Source organism: Mesoplodon bidens, assembly GCF_964165515.1.
Source record: "Mesoplodon bidens genome assembly, chromosome: 3".
In the NCBI taxonomy this organism is placed as follows: Eukaryota; Metazoa; Chordata; class Mammalia; order Artiodactyla; family Ziphiidae; genus Mesoplodon; species Mesoplodon bidens.
In genome coordinates this window covers 142,110,222-142,137,771 of record NC_138178.1, presented here as the reverse complement: position 1 = coordinate 142,137,771, position 27,550 = coordinate 142,110,222, and the positions used below count along the sequence as shown (strand labels likewise).

General features: G+C 42.9%; 1 long non-coding RNA gene across 2 annotated transcripts in view; it reads right to left on the bottom strand.

The window, feature by feature from the left end:
* Positions 1-27,550, bottom strand: part of LOC308613413 — a 160,113-nt gene that overhangs the window by 5,914 nt on the left and 126,649 nt on the right. The window contains exons 3-4 of one of the 2 annotated variants that reach the window (XR_014015247.1): positions 12,488-12,572; positions 8,276-8,308 (exon numbers count right to left, since the gene is read on the bottom strand). This is a non-coding gene — a long non-coding RNA (uncharacterized lncRNA). Of the gene's footprint in view, positions 1-8,275; positions 8,309-12,487; positions 12,573-27,550 lie in introns of those variants that run through there. The other variant, XR_014015246.1, reaches the window with a different exon arrangement.

Genomic DNA, 27,550 nt, shown 5'->3' with positions numbered 1-27,550 from the left:
GGGTGGGGCTGGGTTCCCTCCCTGTTGGTTGTTTGCCCTGAGGAGATCCAACACTGGAGCATACCCGGCTGTTTGGTGGGGCTAATGGCAGACTCTGGGAGTGCTTACGCTAAGGAGTACTTCCCAGAACTTCTGCTGCCAGTGTCCTTGTTCCCACGGTGAGCCACAGCCACCCCCCGCCTCTGCTACCTCCAACACTAGCAGGTAGTTCTGGTTCAGTCTCCTATGGGGTCACTGCTCCTTCCCCTGGGTCCTGATGTGCACACTACTTTGTGTGTGCCCTCCAAGAGTTGAGTCTCTGTTTCCCCCAGCCCTGTTGAAGTCCTGCAATCAAATCCCACTAGCCTTCAAAGTCTGATTCTCTAGGAACTCCTCCTTCCATTGCCGGACCCCCAGGTTAGGAAGCCTGATGTGTGGCTCAGAACCTTCAGTCCAGTGGGTGGACTTCTGTGGTATAAGTGTTCTCCAGTTTGTGAGTCACCCACCCAGCAGTTACGGGATTTGATTTTATTGTGATTGTGCCCCTCCTACCATCTCATTGTGGCTTCTCCTTTGTCTTTGGATATGGGGTATCTTTTTTGGTGAGTTCCAGTGACCTGTCGATGATTGTTCAGCAGTTAGTTGTGATTCTGGTGCTCTTGCAAGAGGGAGTGAGCGCACGTCCTTCTACTCCACCATCTTGAACCAATTTCTCTGGCTTTAAACTTTTTTGACCGTCACCCATAGTAAAAAACACATTTTATTATCTTGACCCAGGACATCATATAAATATAAACATAAATGTAAATACAAACCGAAAGTTTTACCAAGAGGATGCACTCGGATATATTTTGTTCTAATCTTTTTTTCTTTTTTTTTTTTTTTTTTTTTTTTTTTTTTTTTTTTCTTTTTGCGGTATGCGGGCCTCTCACTGTTGTGGCCTCTCCCGTTGCGGAGCACAGGCTCCGGATGCGCAGGCCCAGCGGCCATGGCTCACGGGCCCAGCCGCTCCGCGGCATATGGGATCCTCCCAGACCGGGGCACGAACCCGTATCCCCTGCATCGGCAGGCGGACTCTCAACCACTGCGCCACCAGGGAGGCCCCTTTTTTTTCATTTTAATAATAGTTTTAACCCACAAAATTGATTTCATTGCCCAGAAAGAGACCTTGACCTGCAGTTTGAAAAATGCTGCCTTAAAGCATAAACTCACATTCAAAGACAAGCCCTCATACTACTCTTGTATAAAGAGCCAACTGGGACAGTGCCCAACACATAATATGTGTTCAGGAAATATTTGTTGAACTTCTGAACTTTTAAGGAACCAATAATCCACAAGTTAAACAATTTGTTCTGTAAACTCTCCAGTTTGCTGTATGTGGAAAAGATAATCCTAATTCCAAATTTCAACAAGCAAATCATTCACAAACACAAAACTCTAAGTTGATTTCTGTTGTAAATCTAGACTTGAAACTCTAAATGAAATACTAGCAGACACATCATTCAACAAGCATGAGTTAAGTGTCTGTTCTGTACTGTGCAATGTCCTAGGGGCCAGAGATACAGGAACAAATCAGACCCAGTCCCTGCCCTCACGGATCTGGGATGTGGTGGGAGACTGGGAGGCAAAGCCAGCTTTAGAATGCAGTGTGAAGAGGGTGGCACAGGGTGCATGGGAATGGAGGAAACAAAGTCAGTTTCCTAGAGGAAACAAAGTCAGTTTCCTCGGAGCCAAACCCGAGCCTATATTGGAAAGATGAATAGTAGTTAGATGGGAGGGTAACTAAAGGAGTGCTGTATCAGGCAAAGAGAATAACATGTGCAGAGTTGTGGCAGCCACAGTCGATTGTCACCCTATAGCCAATCCACATGTTTCTTGTTGGTCGTGCCCCAGTTACTTTTGGAGGGCAGGGGAGTGTCCCTTGCTACTCCATATAATTCAGGGGAAAATCCTGGCTAACATGAACCAGTTGTGATGGTCCCATTCTCCGTGCCAATTATTGGTTTAGGAATGGGCATAAAACTCAAATCTGGCTAATGAGATTCAAGGGCATATCTTCTGAAAGGGGACTTCAGGAAAAGTTTCCTTGTTCTTAAAAAGAGACTCATGGTAAGAAACATCCCACATCTTCTACTGGTTGCTGCATTGTCTCTATGGGATGCCTGACTGTAATGCAGCCATGTAGTGACCATGAAGAGGGCGGCAATCAGAAGGATAGAAAGACCAGGGACCTCGGTGACCTTGGTGAGTAGCTGAACTAACCAATCCTAAAGCTACTCTATCCCAGGACACGATGTCATGTAAGATAAAAGATTTCCCTTATTGTTAAAGTCAGTTGAGTCAGGGTTTTATGTTACTTGCAGTCAAAATGAACCTAAACTGATGCAAAAGCTGTGGAGATATAAAAGACATGTTCTGGGTTCTGCAAGGCAGGATTTGGGATGTAAAGGCCAGATCATACTATGCTACAAACTTCAGCTTCAAAATGAAACAAAAGTGACTGTTAAACATATGAAAAACTCAACCTCACTTCTAAAGAGAAATGCACTTTAAAGCTACAGTGAGATGTCATTTTTCATCTCCCTATTTACAAAGATCAAAAAGCTTGATAATATCCAGTACTGCCAAGGGGAAACCAGCACACCCATTTGTTGCTGATTATAAACAGTATAAATCTATGGAAGGCAATTTGGCCATAACTGTCAAAACTAAAAATGCACTTGACCCAACAACTCTACTTCTAGGCATTCATCCTATAGACACACTTCCATGTGAGCAAAATAATATGCACAATGATACTAGTTACAGCATTGTTTGTAAATGCAAATTGGCTGAAAACTAGCCAGTTGACCAGCAGTAGGAAACCAATTAATAAATCACATTACATTCATATTGAATTATATGCGGCCATTAAAAAGAAGGAAACAATTGTGTATGTACTGACATGAAAATACATCAAATAAATATTGATAAGTGAGAAAAGCAATATGCAGGATAGGATAATATAGAATGGTGCATTACTATTTGTGTGTGTGTGTTGGATATTTGAAAATGCAAAAACCATGTCTGGAATGATAAACAAGAAACTGATAACATCAGTTGCTCTCAAGAGGGAAGTTAAGTGGCTAGAAGTCAGAGGAGGAAAGAAAACTACTTTCATTATATAGCTTTTTGTACCTTCTGAATTTTATGCCATGTGTATATTTTAGCTTTTCAAAATGATTCATTAATAAAAGGAGGGGTCAATCTCAATGATAAAAAATACCTTAATTGAAGAATATCATAAGATATTAAACTAGAAAATTTTAAATTATTTTTATAAGTGCAAAAGGGTATTTAATTTTCCATATTCATTCATTTTAAAATGTTAATAGAGGAATTCCCTGGTGGTCCAGTGGCTAGGACTGTGCGCTTCCACCACACAGGGCACGGGTTCGATTCCTGGTCAGGGAACTAAGATCCCCCATGCCATGTGGTACGGCCAGAAAAAAAAAAAATGTTAATAGACATAGAATGAGTCTTCTTCACATAAGAAAGAGTGCCTAATATTGGACATCATATTCAATGGTGATTTTGTAGAAGCTGTTGTCAGTTCTTAAAGATCCCAACAAGATGTTATCCAAGAACCTGGAAATAAAGTTGATTTCAATATTAAATTGGTAAGATTTCCCCCATCACAAACGTGACTGATTACATACAGAGGTAAATCTAGAGGTTGTAAATTTGTGACTGAAAGGTTGAGAAGAGCCAGCATTCCAGCCCAGGTGCTCCGGGAGTAATTTCAGGGGAGCACGGAAAGAATGCAACAGTAGTGCAGAACACAGAAACTTACACGTAAGTTGAAAAAAGACCCAGTACATACAAGGGAATTAGTCAGCCAAGCAAGTACACCAGTTCCCCCTAAACACAGCTAAGGGGAAGGAATCTCTTTACTAAGCAGACTCCCACATACACTTCCAGCCATAGAGGGCTGTGATCTGACTTAGCTGAGAAACACTTGAGATCAGCTCCTTCCTTGGTCTGATTTCATGCTTCCTAAGCATTGCCTGATAATCTGGCTGCCCCTGAGGCCAATCTAAGGAGACAAAATATGATTGTCAGGCTGACTTGAGCAAGCATTCTGATCCACTCAAAAATTTCGTTAAGACTTTAGCTGAAAGTGAAAGAGAGGCATGGACATATATACACTACCAAATGTAAGGTAGATAGCTAGTGGGAAGCAGCCGCATAGCACAGGGAGATCAGCTCAGTGCTTTGTGACCACCTGGAGGGGTGGGATAGGGAGGGTGGGAGGGAGGGAGATGCAAGAGGGAAGAGATATGGGAACATATGTATATGTATAACTGATTCATTTTGTTATAAAGCAGAAACTAACACACCATTGTTAAGCAATTAAACTCCAATAAAGATGTAAAAAAAAAGACTTTAGCTGATAACAAAGATTTGTAACAAAACAATTCACAAAAGAACAAATATTAATAAATATGTAAAAAAATATTCAATTTTACTAGTTATCAAAGAGAAGCAGATTAAAAGAAGCATGGTATTTCTTCCACTAAATTAAATTTAAACTTAACCACCCCCCCAAATTAAAATGCAGATTTCTAAATCAGGAGCTGGTGATATTGGCACCTGTATTCATGGTGGGTAGTATCATAAATAGATGTAATCAATTAGGAAAATAATCAAGAGTCCTAAAAATGTTCATGTCCTTTGACCTAATACATCTCTTTTAGAGAATGGATCCAGAGCAGAGCAGCAGAATCATGAAGCCATTGCCAAAGTCCAGGGTTCCATCCTGACATGGCCTCCCTGTACGGGGCCTTCCCAGGCCATATTCCTATGCCTGTGCTTTTCAGTACAGTAGCCACTAGCCACATGTGGTTACTGAGCACTTGAAACGTTGCTAGTCCAAACTGAGATGTGCTATAAGTGTAAAATACACACCAGATTTCAGACTTAGGGGGAAGAAAAAAAAGAGAGAAAAATAGATCACTAATAATTTTTATATTGATTATATATTGAAATGATAATGTTTGGATATTTGGCTTAAATAAAATATACTATTAAAATTAATTTCTTATCTTTACTTTTACTTTTTTAATATGGCTAAGAGAAAATGTTAAACTACCTATGTGGCTCACATGCTATTTCTTTTAGACAGCACTGTCCTAGTACTTCTGTAACATAATGTGACCAGTATCTTAGGTAATCACCTCTATTTCTCATCAACATGGTTCTTTGTAGCTAGTGCTGTGGCAAGGCTGACTTGTTTTCTAGAAAAAGGAAGAGGAAGGATAAATGGATGGCCCAGCAGAGGAAAGGGCCTCTGCCATAATTTTTGCCCCAATGCCCTTGCTCCCATGCTTGAAATTCTCCATTGAGCCACAATGTTGTGTTGGGTTGTTGAAATGGAAGGAAGCGACCTGGCAGTGACTTCTTTCCTAGACTTATATCCCTCTGTCTCCCACATCCCTCCACTTGGGTCCATGCATGATGTCACCAGAAAGATCTACAAAGATAAAAAGGTCATATCACGCCCCTGCTAAACATCCTCCAGCTACTTCCCTTGTGACTTAGAATAAAATCTGCATGCCTGCCTTGGCCCCAAAACCAAAGGACATGGCCTTCCCTCTCTGGCCTCTTCCTTCTCCTTTCTCTCCCTAGGCTACAGCCACACCAGCCTCATTTCACTTTGTCAACCTGACTGACTCCTTTCCCTCTTTAAGTCTCCTGAATGTACCATTCCCAACCTCAGGAAGCCTCTCGAGTCCCTTTCTAGCACATCAGTGTATTTTATTTCCTTTATCATACTTACAACTTCCTAAAATTATTCTTATTGTGTTTCCTTTGTTACCATCTGTCTTTCCTTCACAAGGTAATATACTCCATGAGAAGAGGGATCCTGTCTATCCTGTTCACTGCAGCATCCCCCATCTTAGAACAGCATCTGGCGCATAGTAGGGGCTCCACAAATATTTGTTGAACAAGTGTATGAATGAATGCCAAATTACTCCACCTACTCTTTCCCAAATGTGCTTTGATTTCTCTTGTCTCAAAGGAAATCTCACCTCAAAGTATCTTTGCTTTTGCTATGTCTTCCTACCTGAAGTCTTTATTCCTCATCTAAAGTGACTTACCTTCTGCTTCAAGCAAAAACTATCCAACTCAAAAACATTTGATGAGGGACTTCCCCAGTGGTACAGTGGTAAAGAATCCGCCTTCCAATGCAGGGGACGCGGGTTCAATCCCTGGTAGAGGAGCTAAGATCCCACACGCCGTGGGGTAACGAAGCCCATGCGTCACAACTACTGAGCTAGCGTGCTGCAGACTACAGAGCCTACGTGCCCTGGAGCCCGCACACCACAGCTAGAGAGAAGCCTGCGCCGCAACGAAAAGAAAGATCCCGCATGCCTCAATGAAGATCCCACGTGCCACAACTAAGACCCGATGCAGCCAAAAAATAAATAAATAAAACAAATAAATATCTTTTAAAAAGCATTTGATGATAAGGAGGGTATTTTTTGTTTTTTGTTTTTGTTTTTGTTTTTTTTGCGGTACGCGGGCTTCTCACTGTTGTGGCCTCTCCCATTGCGGAGCACAGGCTCTGGACGCACAGGCTCAGCGGCCATGGCTCACGGGCCCAGCCGCTCCGCGGCATGTGGGATCTTCCCGGACCGGGGCACAAACCCATGACCCCTGTATCAGCAGGCGGACTTTCAACCACTGCGCCACCAGGGGAGCCCTGTTTTTTGTTTTTTTAATCTCACATAATAAGAAGTCCAGAAGTGGCACAATTCCAAGGTTGGGTAACTCAGTGACTCAACGATGTCCTCAAAGAACCATGCTTTTTCCAACCTTTTTCCTCTGCCACCCTCAAAATGTGGCTGTTGACCTCATCTTCCCCCTTTATGTTTCCAAGATGACAATGGCAGCTTGAGTACCATGTCCTTACACGACAACAACTCAAATCCAGAGCATCTCAGACTCAGAAAATTTCCCAGAAGTCCCTTCTTCAGAGTTCCCTTTTACATTCCGCTGCCCAGAATTGTAGGGCATGCCCATTCCTAAACCAGCCCATTTCTAAACCAGTTACTGGCAAGAGCAAGGAATTTCCATGATTGGCTTAAAGAATCAAGATCTGCCTCTCTTGGGCTGGGTGAGTCCCTTGTCTCCTGTAGTAGAGGTACTAAAATTTAACAAAGGAGTGGGTTTGGGGTGGTGTGACGGGGTCTAGGAAGAAAAAATGGTCTCAGAATAAGCCACTGAGAATTTCTACAAGCCACAAAACCCTACTAGTTTTTTCAAGTGCAACTCAAATCTTAGGTCTTTCATTAATCCTACTCTGATTAGCTGAGCCAGAAGCAGCCACTCTCTCCTATGAATGTAAAACCTTCAGTTCAGGTCAAAAACTTTGGTGTCATTCCCAATTTCTCTGTTTATAACCCCACACCTTAGCTATTTTGTCTACCTTCAAAATATATTCAGAATTAAACCTCATACCAGCAACCTCAGTCCTATCACTTCAGTCCAAGCCATCATCATTTCACCCCTGGATTATTATAGTAGCCTCCTGACTGGCCTCAGGCTTCTCCTCTTGCACCCCTAAATCTACCCTCACACAGAATGATCCTTTCAATATATAACTCAGATCATGTCACTGCTCTGCTCAAAACTCTCTAATGGCTTCAGAATAAAATCTAAAATTCTTCCCACAGCCTCCAGAACATTGGTGATCTACACTTGTCCCTTCTCTAACCTTGTATCTTGCCCATCCCCTCTCACTCACTGCCCTCCAGCCACACTGGCCTACTTGTCCTTCTGAGAACCCACCAAGCACACTCCCGCCTCAGGGCCTTTGCACTTGCTATTCAGCTTGCTTGGAAAATTCTTCCAGATATTCTGATGTCTTGCTCTCCCTCTTTCTTCAGGTTTTGACTCAAATGGCACCTTATCTGGGAGGCATTCTCTGACCTCCTATCTAAAAAAATTCACCTTACTCTGCTTCATTTTCCTTCAAAGCACTTGTCACAAGTTGACGTATTATATATTTATTTGTTAACACTCTGTCTTGTCTCGTTAGAATCTAAGATCCATGAAGCCAGGGGTTTTATCTGTTTTTTTCACTGGTTTAGCATGTAACATAGCATATAATAAGCACTCAACATATATTTATTGAATAATTACATAATCCTTTAAGCTTTGTTATCTGTTTGATTCACTTGACGTGGTCCAAAGCTATTACCTTTGCATGTGCATGCCCTGTGTCTTCAAGCTTCTTAAGGGCCAGAGCTGAGTCTGGTATAAAGAAGGCATTCCAAAGTTTATGCTGTTGACAGATTCGGAGAAAAAATATATTAGGATAATGAGAGTTATCATTTTTCTAACCTGGTCTTGGCAGGATGATGAAAAGATGAAGTACAGGATAGGACAGTACATTTAGGAGAGGGCTTGGGGTTTGCCCTTAGAATAGGGTCCGAATTAAGTCCTTGAGGAAGAGGAGAGAAGCATCTCTCTGAAACTGAAAGGAAAATACAGGAGCACATTCCCTACTCCACAGTGTCCCCTGGAACTGGTCTGTCCAAGTTTGTTCACATTCTAACAGTACAGGTATATGTTAGAGATATTGTGGGTTCAGTTCCAGACCACTGCAATAAAGCAAGACACAAATGTTTTGGTTTCCCAGTACATATAAAAGTTATATTTACACCATACTGCAGTCTAATAAGTGTGCAATAGCATTATATCTAAAAAAATCAATGTACATACTTTAATTAAAAAACACTTTATTGCTAAAAAATACTAACCATCATCTGAACCTTCAGTGAGTTGTAATCGTTTTGCTGGTGAAGGATCCTGACTCAATGTTGATGGCCACTCACTGATCAGAGTGGTGGTCGCTGAAGCTTGGGGTGGCTGTGGCTATTTCCTAAAATAAGACAACAGTGAAGTCTGCCACATAGATTGGCTCTTTCTTTAATGAGCAATTTCTCTGTAGCATGCAATGCTGCTTGGTAGCACTGAGCCAACAGTAGAACTTCTTTCAAAATTAGTCAGTCTTCTCAAAACGTGCCTCTGCTTTATGAGCTAAGTTTATGTAATATTCTAAATCCTTTGTTGTCATTTCTACAATCTTCACAGCATCTTCACCAGGAGTAGATTCCATCTCAAGAAACCACTTTCTTTTCTCATCAATAAGAAGCAACTCCTCACCTGTTCAAGTTTTATCATGAGATAGCAGCAATTCAGTCACATCTTCAGGCTCCACTTCTAATTCTAGTTCTCTTGCTATTTCCACCACATCTGCAGGGACTTCCTCCACTGAAGTCTTGAACTGCTCAAAGGCATCCATGAGGGTTGGAATCAATTTCTTCCAAACTCCTGTTAATGTTGGTATTTTGACCTCTTCCCATGAATCATGAATCTTGTTAATGGCCTCTAGAAAGGTGAATCATTTACAGTAGGTTTTCAATTTACTTTGCCCAGATCCATCAGAGGAATCACTGTCTATGGCAGCTATAGCCTTATGGAATTTATTTCTTAAATAATAAGACTTGAAAATCAAAATGACTCCTTGATCCATGGGCTGCACAATGGATGTTGTGTTAGGAGGCATGAAAACAACGTTCATCTCATTGTACATCTCCATCAGAGCTCTTGGGTGACCAGGTATATTGTCAATAAGTGGTCATATTTTGAAAAGAATCTTTTCTCTAAGCGATAGATCTCAACAGTGGGCTTAAAATATCCAGTACACCATGTTACAAACAGACATGCTGTCATCAGGCTTTTTTGTCCTTACAGAGCACAGGAAGAGTAGATTTAGCATAATTCTTAAGGGCCCTAAGATTTTTGGAATGTTAAATGAGCACTGGCTTCAACTGAAAGTCACCAGCTGCATTAGCCCCTCACAAGAGAGTCAGCCTGTCCTTTGAAGCTTTGAAGCCAGGTATTGACTTCTCCTCTTCAGCTATGAAGTCCTAGGTGGCATCTTCTTCCAGGACAAGGCTGTCTTGTCTACATTGAAAATCTGTGTTTAGTGTTGCCACATTTATTAATGATCTGAGCTAGATCTCCTGGATAATTTGCTGCAGCTTCTACATCAGCACGTACTGCTTCACTTCGTACTTTTATGTTATGGTGACGGCTTCTTTACTTAAACCTCATGAACCAACCTCTGCTAGCTTCACACTTTTCTTCTGCAGCTTCCTTCTCTCAGCCTTCCTAGAATTGAAGAGAGTTAGGGCCTTGCTCTGCATTAGGCTTTGGCTTAAGGGAATGTTGTGGCTGGTCTGATCTTCTATCTAGACCACTAAAGCTTTCTCCATATCAGGAATAAGGCTGTTTTGCTTTCTTATCATTCATGTGTTTACTGGAGTAGCGCTTTTCACTTCCTGCAAGAACTTTTCCTTTGCACTCACACCTCGGCTGACTGTTGGGCACAAGAGGGCTAGCTTTCAGCCTATCTCAGCTTTCAACATGCCTTCCTTACTAAGCTTAATCATTTCCAGCTTTGATTTAAATTGAGAGACGCAGGACTCTTCCTTTCACCTGAACACTTAGATGCCATTGTAGGGTTACTGACTGGCCTAATTTCAATACTGTTGTGTCTCAGGGAATAGGGGAGCCCGAGGAGACAGAGAGAGATGGGGAATGGCTGGTTGGTGGAGCAGTCAGGACACACACAACAGTTATTGATTAAGTTCACCATCTTATATGGGCACAGTTCATAGCACCACAAAACAATTACAATAGTAACATCAAAGATCACAGATCACCAAAACAACTATAACAATAATGAAAAGGTTGAAATATTGTGAGAATTACCATAATGTGACACAGAAACATGAAGTGAGCAAGTGCTGTTGAGAAAATGGCACCGATAGACCTGCTGGATATGGGGTTGCCACAAACCTTCAATTTGTAAAAAAAAAAAAAAAAAGCAATATCTTGGAAGTGAAATAAAGCAAAGTACAGTAAAATAAGGTATGCAACTGAATAGGGCCTCACTCTGGCAAAGGTCTACTTAAGAGAAGCTAAACAGAAGACAGCAAAGCCACAAGTGGTTTAAGGTCACATGGAGTCACTGCTCAAATTTAGGAAGGAAATTCAGACTTATTCCAGGTCCCACCCCCAACCCCCCCCCCCGGTACTCCAACCTCCCAAGTACGCTGGGGAGGTCCCAAGAGGGGCGTTGGAGCCCCAGGAGAGCAGGTCCTGTTAGCCCAGCTCTCACTTCTGCCCACCGTTCTCACACTAATTCTAGCAGCAGGGTCATTTACCAGACTCCAGGGAACCAGGCCACTTTCAATTGTCAATAGCATTACACTTGCCAGAGGAGAAAGGGACAAAGGAGGAGACTGAAGACAGTGCTTTAAACAGAAGAAAAAGATATCATTGGCTGTGCCCTAAGCCAAAAAAGCAAATGCCAGGAATAACTGTGAGCACTGTGTGAAGCCAAGTCTGCGCAGACGGGACCCGGGTGGAGGAGGAGGCAGGGGCTGAGGTGGTCTGAGGACGCAGAGCTAGCGCCCCAGGGGCAGGGCAGGAGGAGAGGGACATATCGTAAGCAACCTTAAAAGACTCATTTTAGCATTCCGCAGGAAATGAGAAGCAGATGGGTTGGTGTGGAACTTGTTTACGTGTTACTGGTCTCCGTGAAGCTTCCAGGGCAGAGTTAGGATTAGAAAAAAGGGGTATTTTAGGCAAATATTGACATGGTCTCCATTCTGAGAAAGTGGGGCCTCTCTTAATTGGATCATCTTCCCCTTGAGATACAGGCATTTAGGCTGAAGGACCCTCATTGCCCCATACTAGGGCAGGCCTGGCTAGGGCAGTACTGACCCGCTTGCACCTTCTTAAGGGAACTGAGTTAATACATCTTCTCTCTTGCTTTTACGTCACACCCTACTGGACAGAGAAGTGGAACCAGAGACCTGGACATGCGGAGGATAATGAAATGGTTCACATCAAAGGTCCTGAGGTTTGCAGAAGGCTTATTAGAACACAGATTACTGGGTCCCACCACCAGAGTTTCTACTTAGTAGAGCTAGGGTGGGGCCCAATGGCCACACATTGGATCACCTGGAGATTAAAATATACTGATGGGGCTTCCCTGGTGGCGCAGTGGTTGAGAGTCCGCCTGCCGATGCAGGGGACACGGGTTCGTGCCCCGGTCCAGGAAGATCCCACATGCCGCGGAGCGGCTACGCCCGTGAGCCACAGCCGCTTAGCCTGTGCGTCCGGAACCTGTATTCCACAACGGGAGAGGCCACAACAGTGAGAGCCCCGCGTAATGCCCCCCCAAGAAAAAATATATATATATATACATATACCGATGGCTGGGCCCTATTCCCTAAGAGTCTGATATTAACTGATCTAGGATATGACTCGGGTATTGTCTAAAGCTCTCTCTGTATTTCTAAGTTACAACCAAGGTCAAGATTCATAGACCTATTTCTCTTTGACATGCCATCATCATTATATCCGTGGCTTAATTTCAACTTACCTTCAAAATATGGCCTCCAGATGGTTAGGACGACAGGAGACCACGGGATCCAAATTTGGCATAAACCGAGATTTGGGAAAAGAGGCTAAAAAAAAAAAAAATCGCTTTCTGAGACACAAACTATTAAAAATCTATGTAAATGCATGCAATTACTCTTTTATGTAATCTGTCCAGGAAATAGAGCTCCTAAAAATGTTTTGTAAGTAAGTTGCTGCCAAGAGGCAGCGAAAGTAATCATCTTTAATGCTTATCAAGCACTTACTATGTGCCATGCAGTCTTCCTAGTGCTTTTATTTTAAACTCATTTAATTCCCACAGTAATACAAAGGTAGGGGGTATCATCATCCCCAGTTTAACAAATGAGGAAACTGAGGCCCTGGGAGGTGTAATTTGTCCCAAATCACACAGTTAACAAGTGACAGAGCCGGCTCTCAAACTTTGGTGTGCGTCTGAATTACCTACAGAAACAGTTCAAAATACGACGACCAGGCCCCATCGCAGATCAATTGGATCAGGATCTCCTGCGCTGGGTCTTTATCAAAATTGTTTTTAACAAACTCCTGGAGAGTCAGTGGTTCACCAAGGTAAAGAGACCATTGTTAGGATTTTAAATGAAGGCTTTGAAATTAGATCACCCTAAGTTCAATTCTTTCTCCATCACTTATAACTGGAATCTTTGAACAAGTTACCTATCCTCTCTTCGACCTTTCCTTTCTTCCTCTGGAAATGAGAATGATAATAGTTTGGGGGATTGTTCTGAGGATTATGTGGGTCTAAGGCACAGAGTGCAGTGACAGGTCCACTGCCAGTGCAGCAGAAGGACATTTTGAGACATCAACTAGGTCTTCCTTGCACCCGTCAACACTGCACACTTCACTGTCCTCTCCCACTGTGCCATCCAAGCCATGCCCTGTGCTAGGGAAAAGTCATGCTGCTACAGCTGGAATGCCAAGAAAGTCAGTGCTTAGCTTTTGATATTCAAATTAGAGTACTGAACACAAGACCTAGACTTGGGAGAAAGGACTTTCTGAGCTTTCAACAACTATTTGAGCCTAACCAGTAGACAAATAGGACTGATCCAAAAGAACCGTCCAAGATAATCAGCCCTCAGGCAGTCCAGTAGGGTTACCTGGACAGTAGGGATGCGTGGTCTCCAAGAGAGGCCCCAGTCCCCTGTCATCTTCCCAGGGTGAATCCCCTCAGAAGAGAGGGAAATGTGGTTGGGGGTAGAACACCAGATGAGCTTTGAGGAAACTGAGAATGGAGGAGGCCTGTGTCTACTTCCTATCTAGGGAGGGCAGTTAACTCCACAGATGTGCTTATGCCACACTGATATGGGGTCAACAGAGAAGAGATGGCTTTACAGGTGATAGAGGAAGAGAACTCAGTGACAGCCTTGTTTCCTGTGGCCCCAAAGAGGTGTGGGAGAGGAGCTGAACCCTACTCATACTCTGAGAAGTTAGCTGAGAGTGACAGCCAGCAGCCCGAAGGAGTCACACCATGGAGGAACAACCATGGATGGCAGAACAAGCTGAGCAAACCAGATGGGCATGCAGCCTCCTTTGAGGATAACTCTGGACGCCAGGGGGGAGGATCCCATGATCAAGGACAAGATGGGGCAGCTACTCATCTTGGGAGCTACCAACACAGAGCACATGGTATCACATGGTCCCCCCTCTCTCACTCTGATCCCACTGAGATTCCATCTAAAGTAGAGCAAGGGAGAGAATGTGAGTGTGAATTAATCTCCTTGGTAGTCCCTAGATTAATTTTTCTGCATTGCAGAGAAGGGGAGTCTGAGATGAAAACAATTCTGTTTTAGAAAATCAAAGACACATATGTATGTACCTGAAACTATCTTGTAAAATTTACATCTACTAGTTAAGACTATCAAGTTTCCTAAACCGCAAAACACATCTAGCATGACTCCCTCAAAATATAAACTGATTTAATCAGCAGAATCAGCAGATATCTTGGAAATGGCAGCATGTCTATGATGAGGAGTAAGATTTTGGTGACTTGTAAAAAAATTTTTTTTAATAAATATTGAAAAAGGAGAGTTTAAGCCCAACATTATTGCAACACTACTGGGGGGAGAGAGAGGCACTGTGTCTGACTGGATTGCTATTCCAGGTTCTGGGTGGTGTCCCTGTAGTCAAACACCCAGGGTTCCCATGTTCTACTGCAGCCTGGATGCACAGCCCATGAGCCTGCTTTACCACTTTACTACAAGGTGGGATTCACCAACCACGGCAAACTTGGTTCTCCAAACACCTAAAGGACAGTGGCACGGATAGTGGGCGCAAGGACTCTGATACATGGAAAGGTGTACCCTGCCCTGAAAATCCACACACTGGCATTCTGACTTATCAATAAGTCTCTGGTGAGTTAATTAATGGAAGCCTCCTAGATTGGGTTGCCAGATTTAGCAAATAAATATACAAATATTGCAGGGGAAATACTTATACTAAAAAAATATTCATTGTTATCTATCAAACTTAGAACTGAGTGCCCTGTATTTTTTCTGTCAACCCTACTAGAACCTGCTCACTGCCAAGGGGACTGATAAAACGGAGGTCCTGCGTACACAAGACTGAGAGCCGGTGCTGCCTCTGAGGCCACCTTCACCAACACCCTATGGAGGGCTCACCTAAGGTACCAGCCCAGGGTTAGGGTTAGTCAGTCTCTCTCTCTCTCTCTATCTCTCTCTGTCTCTTAATCTTTATTCACTCAAAACCTTCTCTTCATTTATACACAAAGTAAATAACCTCCCTTATTAAGCTTCTCAAGTCTTTTACTACCTGTTCATTCCAAGACCAAATTTACAACTTGGACAATAAATGCATAAAATTGAAAGCCACTTCTTGGTGGCTTCCAAGGAGGTAATTAACATTATCAACAACATCTATTATGTTGTAAGATTAGGTTCCTCCCTGCAGTTACTAGTTAAATATGAAGTTTTATTCATCTTTCGACGAAGAAGTTTTCTGTCCCTTGACCTGAATTTTATCTTTTCCCTGATTTTTGACTCAACCACAACCCTAGTCTTTATCATCCATTGCATGCTGGGATCCCCAGGCTTCAGATCACCTTATAGAAAACTCGGACGCCAGTGGGGAGGACCCCATGATCAAAGACAAGATGGGGTAGCTACTTGATGGATCTCTGTAGGGCCATTTCATTTGTGCCTAGGGAAAAATTAAAGTAGGAGGAGCACCACAGAACAAGCAGAGGGGCAGATTTGGTTTACGATTCAGTGAGCAAGAAAAGATCTTTCTCTTTATCCAAGCCAGCTCTCCTTCTCGGCACTAACATATCACAGGATATCAGTGTCTTATACTTGACTGTGTCTTCCCTTTGTCATCTTCTAAAGAGGTCTCTGTCCATAGAGAGACAATATTGATTCATTATTCCCAGACCACTTGGAGCTAAGTTCATGCTACTTGACTCAAGCCATCATCAAGCTCCTCCATTCTAGATATAAACTGCAATTTTTGCTAAGGAACTTAAAGAGTGTCTCTGGTGAAGTAGGATTTAGGTCATTCCTCTGGAATTCTGGTTTTAATTCATTGCTGGCATTTCTGAAGTAGTTTAGGGTGAACATCTGAGATATGAGACATCTCAATCCTTCTATTTCTTCTATTTCCTATTATTTTCTGACTTAAACATTTTAGAACTAAGAATTACTATATCTTCCCAATGCTGGAAACAGGCAAGTCATTCTGTAAAATATATTGGGAAATTAATGGACTTCCATCTGAGGAGAAGTAAACAAAAGTAGATTTTATATATATGCCTGTTTATCTATAGATCTACAGTATTGGGAGCTGAAGAATGGTTGAGCAGTTCTAAGCCAGGCTTGTCATTAGGTTAAAAAAAACCCAACCAGCCAACCACCAATTTGGTTTTTCTCCAACTGTCAGCTGGAAGCAGGGAGAAGTGAAATGTTAAACTGAAGCAAAAAGGGATTTGGAGTTTTTTGAGGGGTGTTTTAAAGAGCTAAAAGGTGCCCCTTGTTCTCCACCAAGTCAACCGTCCTCAGATTCTGGGCTCCCAGGAGAGGTTGGAAGAAATCCCTGCTCCCATTGAGGCTGTCGCCTTGTTTGGTGAAATAGATGTGATGAGGAAACTTCCTCAGATCAATCCCCCAGGTGGTTCGGGGGACAGAGGTGACCAGAAGCAAGGCACAGAGGGGGCTAAAAACTCCTTCCATGGTGAGCACTTGACAGCAGGGAGGACCAACTACATTATCAACCTCAGTGTCTGCTCTTCTCCCGGTCCAAAGTGCAAACATTCTCCCCTAGCTATGGCACAAAAACACTATGAGAAGCATCCAATCCATTCCTATATAAATGTATCTTCACATTACATATGGTATTTTGATAACTAATATGAGTACAGCGCCCTACATTTGTAAAGTGCTCTCAGATACATGATATTATTTGATCCGGTTACATACAGGCCTTATCAAGATGAGCAGGTATCAGGAGCAATCAGGAAACGGGGGGGTACTGACGTTCCCCACAACCACTGGGTCAGAGAAACCCATCAGTATGATCTTACAAAGAAATTCAGTTTATCTAATAACTGAAAAAAAGAAAATTGCAGGATAGTTTGTACATCGTGAGCCCATTCGTGCAAAAGAAATATGGTTATGCCTATATATGTACATACACAGATAGCTTTATTCATTGTATCTATACTCACATATGCAAATATATATAGATACATGTATATGAGTATATATTCAAGTGTTTATATATACAATTTTACAATGAATATTATTATTTTATGTTGTTAATTTTATAGATATTTTTCCATAACAGCTTATGGAAAAAAACCCGAACGAATTTTTTGGCCAAACCAATACATTTATAAAATTTATAATATATGATATTTTATAATTAAAGAACATTATAACAAGGTATGTTTAAGAAAAAAAGCTAATTGGTGTTAGCATTTCTTTTTCCCACCCTCACTTAAGGGAAGAGAAGTGGTTGTTGTTAAAGGTGTAGATTGTACTATATTTGGAAAATTGGCCTTAAAAGGGAGGATTCTGATAAGGCCAGGACCCCACTCCAGTAGTTTTGTCCCCTTGGCCCTTTACAAACCCCGTGTTGCAGAGGGCTAGCATGACAGCTGTGTTGTTGAAGGACATCTTCTGTTTCTGAGAACAACTCAAACTCATCCATGGGTGGTTCAGTCCATGCTTAAGTCAGAGGATCAAAAATATAAGGCTGTACATACCCTCTCTCTGATCAACTAATCATACAACCACAGATGTGCACATATTAGTGTTAAAAGAGAAAACGATGACAAGTCCTGCACCAACTTCCAGGAAGGTAAACAGGTGGAGTGAGAAAAATAGGGAATACAAATTGAGCACTTGTGAGTTTGAACCCCAGCTCTGCTGCTTACTTACTTGTGTCCACAGGCATGATCTTAGGCTCTCTGGGCTTCAGTTTCCCTCTGTGTTAAATGTGCCCAATAATACCTATATCACAGGACTATTTCATATACACATCTCAAGTGACACTCTCTAGAAAGGATGCTGAAAGCTTGGTTGTCAGAGCACACCAGGCGACCAATCAGATTTTGCTGATATCCCACATTCACTGCATCAGATAGAATTTCTGCTTCTTTGTGTACATTGTAGGGTTACTCCCATGCATTCATCACAAGTGTGAACAAATTGGGTGTGTTTTGTTTGCCAGGACGTAACACTGTCCATCCTTCTACAAACATACCAACACTAGACGTTGCAGTTCTGCAAATAAACCCCACATCCTTCTAAAATGAAGGAAGCTTTGAGAGACCATCAGGGGAAGGAAAGAGACTACCACAGTCCGCTCCCTTCCCTTTTCTAACGTAATCTTCATTATAAGTCAGCCACCTATCCCACCCTTACACTTCCAAAGACCAAGAATACCATACCTAGGGAAGCGGACCCTGAAAAACATGACAGGTCTTCCTAGCCATCTGGGAAATTCCCTAGAAAAAGGAGGTTTGGATGCAAGGAGATTCAATTTGCAAGAAGTTATACAATCTCTTTAGTCCTCGATTTCCTCATCTGTGAAAGAAAGAACTAATGACTCCTAAATTCTCTTTTAATCCTAACATGTTATGACTATAATAATCCTCTCTCTCAATCCTCTCTGCTCTATTCCCATTGCTCCACCCTGGTTTGTGCAATCATCAGCTCTTCCCTGGGTTGTTGCAACTGCCTCTAGTCTTGCTCCTCCAAAATCACGCTTCACGTAGCTTGCAAGATGATCTTTCTAAAATGCACATCTGCCTCAGGTACTTTTGTGACTCTCCATTACCTCCAAAATAAATTCCAGTCTCTCAGCACAAGCCTCAAAGACGTGCCTACCTTCCCAGCATCATCTGTCACAGCTCGCTACTCCTGTAACTGAGCAAGCAGAACTCCTTAGACTTCCTCTCTCACCTCCACGCTTTGCTATTCCCTTTGAATGGAATGTCCCTCCCCACACCTGCCCAGCCAACTCTTCTTTCAAAGTTAGCTCAAGCAGCACATTCTCCAAAAGGCAATTCGATGCCTCTCCTCTGCACCCCAATAGGACCATGTGAAATAATTGTATCATAGTATAATATTTTCATACAGCATTTAGAGTTGTTGTTTCTGAGTAGAGACTGGCTTTCTGCTCTGGCAAAGGGCTCAGTACCAGTAGCATCACTGGTGCAGGTGACGCTCATAAAAGGGGCAGGTACACAGATCCTCTGCTCTCTCTGGATCCTGCAGAGAGGCAGGGTCAGGTGGGGTGTGGCTGGATGTGCTCTGGAGCAGCACTCCTAAGGAGGAATCACTTGTTGCTCTTCCTTTTCATAGGTCAGCTTGAGAGAGGCTGTGCTGAGGGGGTAAATATCTTGGGGTTCAGACACTAAGCAGTATGAGCTTAGGGGCCCACTGCTTAGGGAAGTGCTTGAAATGCCCAGCTTGAGGTCTCCTGGTCCCACAGGAAGTTGAGATTAGGTACAGCCGGTCCCCCTGTTGGAGAAAGAGGGAGCTAGCCCACTGCCTGGCAACCCAAGGAGAATCTCCTGGGATAATACATTGGTCAGTCCTACTGGTCAAACCACACTTTCTACACATATGCCCCCAACCTACTGTATAAGGTACCTAGTACCTAGTATTTTAAAAGTGCTCAATAAATAATTACAGATGCCACTTATTGAGGGCCTATTGCACACCAGTAACTTGATGTATTTTATTCCTGGTTCTCACAATGACTATACAAGATTATTAGTTCCATTTTATAGATGAGGACACTGAAGCTTGAGAAGGCTAATCGACTTGCCTAAGATCGTATGGCTAGTAAATGGTGGAGCTGGAATCTGAACTGACATCTCCATCACTCCAAAACCAGTGCTCTTTCCCCCAAGCTATGTAGCCTCTCAGTATGATGTTCTCTCCCTCTCTCTGCAGGGACTTGTCACTTATTGTGCTCAAATCCATGCCTTGAGTGCCCTCCTACTGAAATGTCTTCCTCCAGTGAGGCCTCTGGACTCTTCTGTCTCATTATAAGCTGACCTGCAGTTTCTTCCTTACCTTCACCCAGTCTGATCTGCTCTCTACCCTGCAAACCCAGTGTGTACTTGAACTCGTCTGCTGTTAGTAGAAGTTCCAAGTAAGTATATGCAATGAAAAGTCAGGAGCAGGAACTACAAGGCCTCTTGGAGACAGGAACCAAACTTGATTCTTTGGCAAGCCCTTGGAGACAGAATGACCCCCGGTTAGCCACGTCTGGGCCCTGAAGTGGGAAAGGCCTCTGGCCTTTTCACTCAGCATGATGTCCAGGGAACGACCCAGAACATGATGACTCTGGCAGAGGTAGCTGCTCTATTCCCCAGGCACTTGTAAACCGGAACAATCACCATCTTCCTCCCCGACTCCCTCATCAAAAGCTTTTATTAAATAGCCTAATTATTAAACAAGGCAGGTGGAAGAGAAAGGTAGGAAATTGGAGGGTTGAACTGAGCTTTTTCAAAAGCCAGAAAAATGACTCAGCGTGTGTAACACCTCATTTGGAGAACAAAGTGGATGTTCCTGATCCAGCCGGGTGCATTGTTAAACCTGTGGAGAGAGATAGGGAACAGACCTTTTTTTTTTTCCTCTCTCAGTCACAAATAACTGCGAGCTCAGAGCCGAACTGGTGAGCTTCTAGAATAAATCCAGAAGATTTATTCTCCCAACAAGGGCCAAAGAACTGACAGAATCACAGGAGAGAAAAATATATACTATCTGTTCAAGTCAGTGTTTAGAGTATTCTAAGTGGGAAAACATTTTATTAGCAAATCCACTAGACTACAAGCTCCTTGAGGTAAGAAACTGTGCTCTATTTATTCTTGATTCTAGGATGGGGTCCAGTGCCTGGCACATAGTGGGTGCTCAGTAAACGTTCACTAGAATAAAGCTGAAGGCAGGAGCTGAGTCTTGTACAACTTGGCATCCCTCTCAGTGGCTAGCACTTAATGAATGAATGACGGGGCATTAATGAATGAGAAATGCCATTTTAGACTTGCCTTTGAAGAAAGAAAAGCATACGCCTTTGCAAGCAGCAGTATCATCTCCCGAATTATTCAAGAAGTCTGTGTTCACTTCCTAATTGCATCTTGATTTTTACCTCCTTAGAAGGCAGAATTTTTGCTAAAATAATCTGGCTGCTAATAAGAAACAGTTCTGCTGGCTTTTTTTCATCCTCATGAAAAGCCAATCAGTCCTGAACTTCTGGAGCCACCAAGGCACAGGCCAGGCTCCTTGGATTCTCCTGGGAGCTGGTCTAATTTGCCTCTAGCTTTTCTGGTTCCCTCCCTTCTACTCTCTCCTGCCCTCCTTGTTCTGGGTCTCGTGCCAGCTGAGTTTTGACTCCCTTTGTCAAGCAGCTCTGCTTCTGCCAATCCAGTAAACCTCACCTCTCTCAGTTTAGCATATTTACAGAGACAGAGACACCAGAAACATATGGATACTCAAGAAAGCACATAATGTGTAGGAAACTGAGGCAGGAGCAGCGAGAGGCAAGAGCTCTTCTTCACAAGCATCCTGAGCAAGGGCTTGAGGGCCATGCTGGTTTTCTTTCCCTCTCACAGAGACAGGTGCAAGTCACTGATGGGGCTTCGTGTGGGAGCTGAGTCTTATGCAGCTTTGCATTCCTCTCAGCGCCCAGCACTAAATGAATGAATAACGTATTAGCTCCCCTCACCAACACATAAAACCTTTCTATTTCACAGCTGAGGGATGGAAACTCAGACAGCTTAGTAGATCAGCTCCTCCAGGCTGAGCTAGGTTCCCCTTCTCCGGGCACCCCTTTTGGGACCTTACCTTAGCATTTATCACAATGGGGTATCGTTATTTGTTTACATATCATTTTCTACTCAATTTTCTGTGTGCTCCCTGAGGGCAAAAACTGTGTCTCTCATCTTTGCACTTCTCAAGGATAAAGCCCTCAATAAAAGTTTGCTGAATGAATGACTTGCTCAGGGTCACCCAGCTAATACGAGGCTGAGCTGGGACCAGAACCAAGCCCTCTGTCCCCCCAAATCCTATATCCTCGCTGTCCTACCAGGACACTTTCTGGAAGAAAGTGGGAAGTGGACCTATAAAGAAGCTAATTAAGCATTTGGCAGGTTTACGAACTAGGTTGAGAGGTTGTCTTTTTAACTTTCCTTTTCCTTCCTTCTTGATATTGGTGGGAATTCTAGGCAGCTACTCTGAGCTGAGCCAGGGTCACATCTATATTCTTGCTCCTGAAATAGCTGAATTCATCACCTCTTCAGAGGAGGAAGTCTTCACAGATGGCTTTGAAGCTCCCTCTCCTGCCCTCCTGCCAGGTGTGAACAAACACTTTGAAGTAATTTGGGGATGACTGGGAGAAAATGTCAAAGGCTTTGATCCATGTTTCTTGAAATATTGGAGAGTTTTCTGTTCTTGTTGGTCCTGAACAACTAGGCTGGAAATTTCATGAGAAAAGGTTTGTTTCTCCCCTCATCTGGTCACACATGTTGATTGTGGAGGACCTATTCTGGCCACCCACAAGCAAGATGCCGGTACCTGACTTCGATGAAATGAAGGTGGCCACGGTGAAGAAAGAGGTACTCAAGCCTGCACTGCTGCTGAGAGTAGAAGGGACTTCCTGGCTCCAGAGGAAAGCCCAGAATAGAAAGGCAGCAGGCACAAAGGGTCCTAAGGACTGTATTTGGAGTGGTCAAGAGCTCGGGCTCCGGGACTAGATATGACTAGGTTCCAGTCCTAGTTCTATCACCTACTGATCCTCTTACCCTGGGCAAATTATGTAACATCTCCAGGCACCAGTCCTCATGTACCAAAAATCAATGAGCTAATCCATGAGGGTTTATTACTCTCCATAATAAACCCATCCAGTTGCATTCTCCACCCCTTTCTTCATCCCTGCTCTGTGCCCTAGAGACTGACCTCTAAGACTGTATCATCGAGCGTCCTTTGCCCTCTGGCTTCTGGTTGGATTCAGCCAAAGGGAGATACTAGTAGAAGAATAGCTACTCAGAGGCTTCTGGTTGGATTCAGCCAAAGGGGAGATACTAGTAGAAGAACAGCTACTCAGAGGAATAAGAACCCATGGTATTTATTCCCCTGGCCTTCACAATGGTGGGCCACCATTTCAATAGAGGCTGTATACCTCTACCTCCATCCCCAGCTCCTGTCAGGCAGCCCTGTCCTGTAGCTAAGCTCTCTAAAGGTTCCATTAACTCTGCTTTCTCCCCTTAGACCTTCACACCTAGAGATGCTCATGGCCTCAGCATCCCTTGTTGGGCACCCTAACCCTATGCATACTTCTGTATATAGTCCTTTTGTTAGATTCGCCCTATTTTACCACTTGAGTGTCCCATTTATCTCCTTTCAGGACCATGACTAATGTGCCTGACATATATAATAACTGTTCAATAAATGTTTCGTGTTTCTCCTCCTCCCCCTCCCCCATTCCTTCATTATCCTCACCATCCTCTTTATTATCGCAGTATAAATCAGAAGAGCTAGAGGGAAATTGTATTGGTGGTCTACTGTTGTGTAACAAGTTATCACAAAATCAGCAGCTTAAAACAACACACGATTGTTATTTCACAGCCTCTGTGGGTCAGGAGTCCAGGGCTGGCTTAGCTGGGTTCTCTGCTTTAGGGTCTCACCAGGCTGAAATCTGGGTGTTGGTGGGGGCTACAGTCCATCAAAAGCTTGACTGGGGCAAGATCCACTTCCAAGCTCCCTCAGGTCGTTGGTAGAGTTTATCTCTTTGCAGTTCTAGGACTGAGGCCCCTGTTCCCCTGATGGCTACTGTCAGCTCCTAGAGGCCACCTTCAGTTCTTTGCAGTGAGATCCTCTCCAGTGGCCCTCTCACCACATGGCAGCTTACTTCTTCAAAGCCAGCAATAGAGAGAAAGTTTCTTGACTTCAGGGAGGGCCCAGGTCCTCTTTAAAGGGCTTCTACCTGATTGAATCAGACACACCCAGGATAATCTCCCTTTATATTAACTCAAAAATCAACTGATTATGGACCTTAATTACATTAAGAATCCCTCCCCTTTGCCATATAATGTAAACTAATCAAGGGAGTGACATCCCATGACCTTTGCAAGTCACAGGCTCTCCCTGTGGTTCAAGCACAGGGGATTACACAAAGGTGGAGACACAGGAGACTGGAAATCATTGCAGGTCACCTTACAATGACACAGAGATCTCATCAGGAGGTAGAACAATATTCATTCACCCGCTACTTTTATACAGGTTTTCACTAAGGTTAGGAGAGGTGCAGGGGGAGACAGGCCTTGCCAGTGGGGAAGGACAGAAGCTAACACTAATGGAACACTTGCTTTGTGCTCTGCACTGTGCTCTCCACTTTCTACCTCTGGTCCTCTACCATCCCTATAATTGTCTACTATTATTCCACCTTTCAAATGAGAAAGCTGGAAACAAAGCGTTTGAAGCAATTCACCCTAAGTCACACTGATACCACCTCTTCAATGGTTCTCAAGGCTGTAGACAATAAGTAACAAAAGTTATGGAGGTCAATGTTTGGGAGCTAAAAGGGGCCCTCTGTGTACATTCTTCTTTTTCATAGAGTTGGTATATATGATTTCAGGGACAGGAGATTCAGTCTTTTTTTTTCCCCCAGAAAAGATGTTGCTAACCCCAAAAGCATAACCACTTAGCACAAGAGTCATGTATCCAGAAAAAACATTTAAAATTCTCAGGTGGGTAAAAGAGCCACCATCCTGTGTATTTGTCAATGAATGCTTCACTTCCGTTCAGGATACATATGAAAAAAAATCACAATTTATTCGGTTTTGGCTAACCCTATACTATGCATTCGTGTTTTTTAACTTTTAAAAGCATATCCACATGTATTCCAAAGCTCTGTGCTTTCCCTTTTTAAAAAGGACCAACTTTACAAATCCCTCAAAAGCATGAATATTTAGCTTCAGAAACTTTGGGAATGGGATAGATTCTTCAAGGAAAAAAAATCACACTTTCCACCAATGTCAGGAACTCATGAGAGGTTCTTAGATCAGCAAGTTTAGTACATCAGTTGGTAAAGTCTTTACTGGCCACTTTAGCCAGTATCTAATCTAGTATGCAGCCTGCTGCATAGAAGGCATTTGATAAAAATATGTTGAGTGACTGAATTAGTGAATGTATTTTTTGGTCCTAGCTACATACTCTTTTCCAGTTTCTTCATCTTTTCCTTGTTACGTCATGAATGTGTTTCCTCATTTTTCCCTTATTTCTTTTAACTTTAAAAGATTCTATAGGCTTGTAAAACAAACAAATGGCAGAAAGGTACAAAATAAAATTTTAAAAATCCATCCTTTCCTTTACTTTGTTCTCTTAAGAGGTAACCACTGTGGACTATGTGATGTGTATTTTTATTACAAAAGTGAGAGTATATGATATATTTATTTGCTCCTTGGTTTGCCTCATTCTTTTTAATGGCCTCTTTGCATTTGTTAGCATACGTAGCAGACACTGTCCATGATCCACTCATATCCCTTTGGAAACCCTTATCATTTTCACACATTACAGCCTGACTGCCAATGGCCAGTACCTCCTCCTTTGTTGGGTAGCTCCCTCCAGCCACTGAAACCAATTTGCCAATGGATGGTTGAGTGGAAGTACTTGAGAATTAATGTCCCTCTGGGAGGCAGCTTTAACAATGACTAAAAGTTGTAGGAGTATAAATACCCCAGCTCCCTGGCCCATTGGCTAGGATAATTCCAAGTCACGTGCTTTGCACTACCTTCAGAGTTTTCCTGAAAGATTAAACTTTAGTCACTCACTGGCTTAATAACACACCCTTTACTGGCCATCTGTCCTTCCCTGCATCACTTCCCCAGTTCCCTACTTACACTCCCCAAACATCTTGCACTTGAATCCTAGTCACAAGATCTGCTTCCAGAAGACCATAAACTAAGCATGGACATGCTCCCGTTTATTTAATCATTTTCTTATTAATGCCATTTATTGCTTCTGACTTTCAATAAAAATAATACTTCAATAAAATCTTTATCCATGTGGCTTAAGCACATGCACATATTCCTGAATTACAATTGCTAAGTCAATGGGAAAACTACATTTGGTATTTAAGAGACCATGCCAAACTGGCCCCCAAATGGTTTATTTATTTTTATTTTTTATTTTTTTTTGCGGTACGCGGGCCTCCCACCGCTGTGGCCTCTCCCGCCGCGGAGCACAGGCTCCGGACGCACAGGCTCAGCAGCCATGGCTCACGGGCCCAGCCGCTCCGCGGCACGTGGGATCCTCCCGGACTGGGGCACGAACCCGTGCCCCCTGCATCGGCAGGCGGACCCTCAACCACTGTGCCACCAGGGAAGCCCCCAAATGGTTTATTAATAACATCCTTACTGGGACTTCCCTGGTGGTCCAGTGGCCTCCATGCTCCCAATGCAGTGGGCCAGGGTTTGATCCCTGGACGGGGAACTAGATCCCACTTGCATGCCGCAACTAAGAAGTCTGCACGACACAACTACGAGCCCGTGTGCCGCAACTAAAAAAGATCCTGCAATGCTGCAACTAAGACCTGGCGCAGCCTAAATAAATATTTAAAATAACATCCTTACCAACAGTCTGTTGGAGTTTACTTTACCTCACCTCTTGCCAGCACTGGATATTATGGGTATTTTCATTTGTTCTGTTCATTTAGACAAAAATAGATGTATCATACTTTGAACTAAATTTCTTATATTAATTAGAATAAACATTGCAGCATTTCAGGTATTTACCAGTTGTTGGGAAGGGAACACACAAAACACACACACACACAATGTAGAAAAAAAATTAAGGTCTGGATTTAATTGGCCAGTGATATACAATCTTATCGGCAGTGGGGTGGCCACAGGGAGCAAAGGTGGATGTCTCAGTGCATCTTTCGCTGGCCCCAGGCCTCGGGGTGGGGCACACCACACCTACAAGGGGAGTCAAGCCAGATGTAGAAAAATTCAAGTCTGACTATGCCTTAAACTTTCCATACTCAAGAGTTTTTGTCCCCTTTATACACACAAGCCATATTTCTGTCTAAGGAAAGGTTTATCCAACTTGAACTCTCCTGGTTCTTGAAACAAATTTAAGGCCGGGTTTCCCTGAATAATAGCTCTGCCTATACCTTTTCAGTTTTCTGGAAAGCCCATTTCCCTGAAGACCATCCCTTGCCTATGATTTAATACTCTTGCCTAGATGGTTCTGAAACCAAGTGCAGTCTGAAAACCACAATTAAAATCTATTTCCCTGAAACCATCTGTTCATATGCTCCATGACAATTTTTTTTCCTCCACGACAATTTGTATTTCTTATGTGATTGGCCAGTTCATGTCCTTTGTCCATTTTCCTATTGAATTATTTTTTTTGTATTTATTTGTTGAAAAGTTTTATATATTGTGGATATTAACCTTTTGCTTGTAATATATGTTGCAAGTATTTCCTCTTAATCTGTTGCTTCTTATTCGCCTTGGTTTACAGTGGTTTTTAATTTTTATTCAATCACATCTGTACATCTTTTCTCT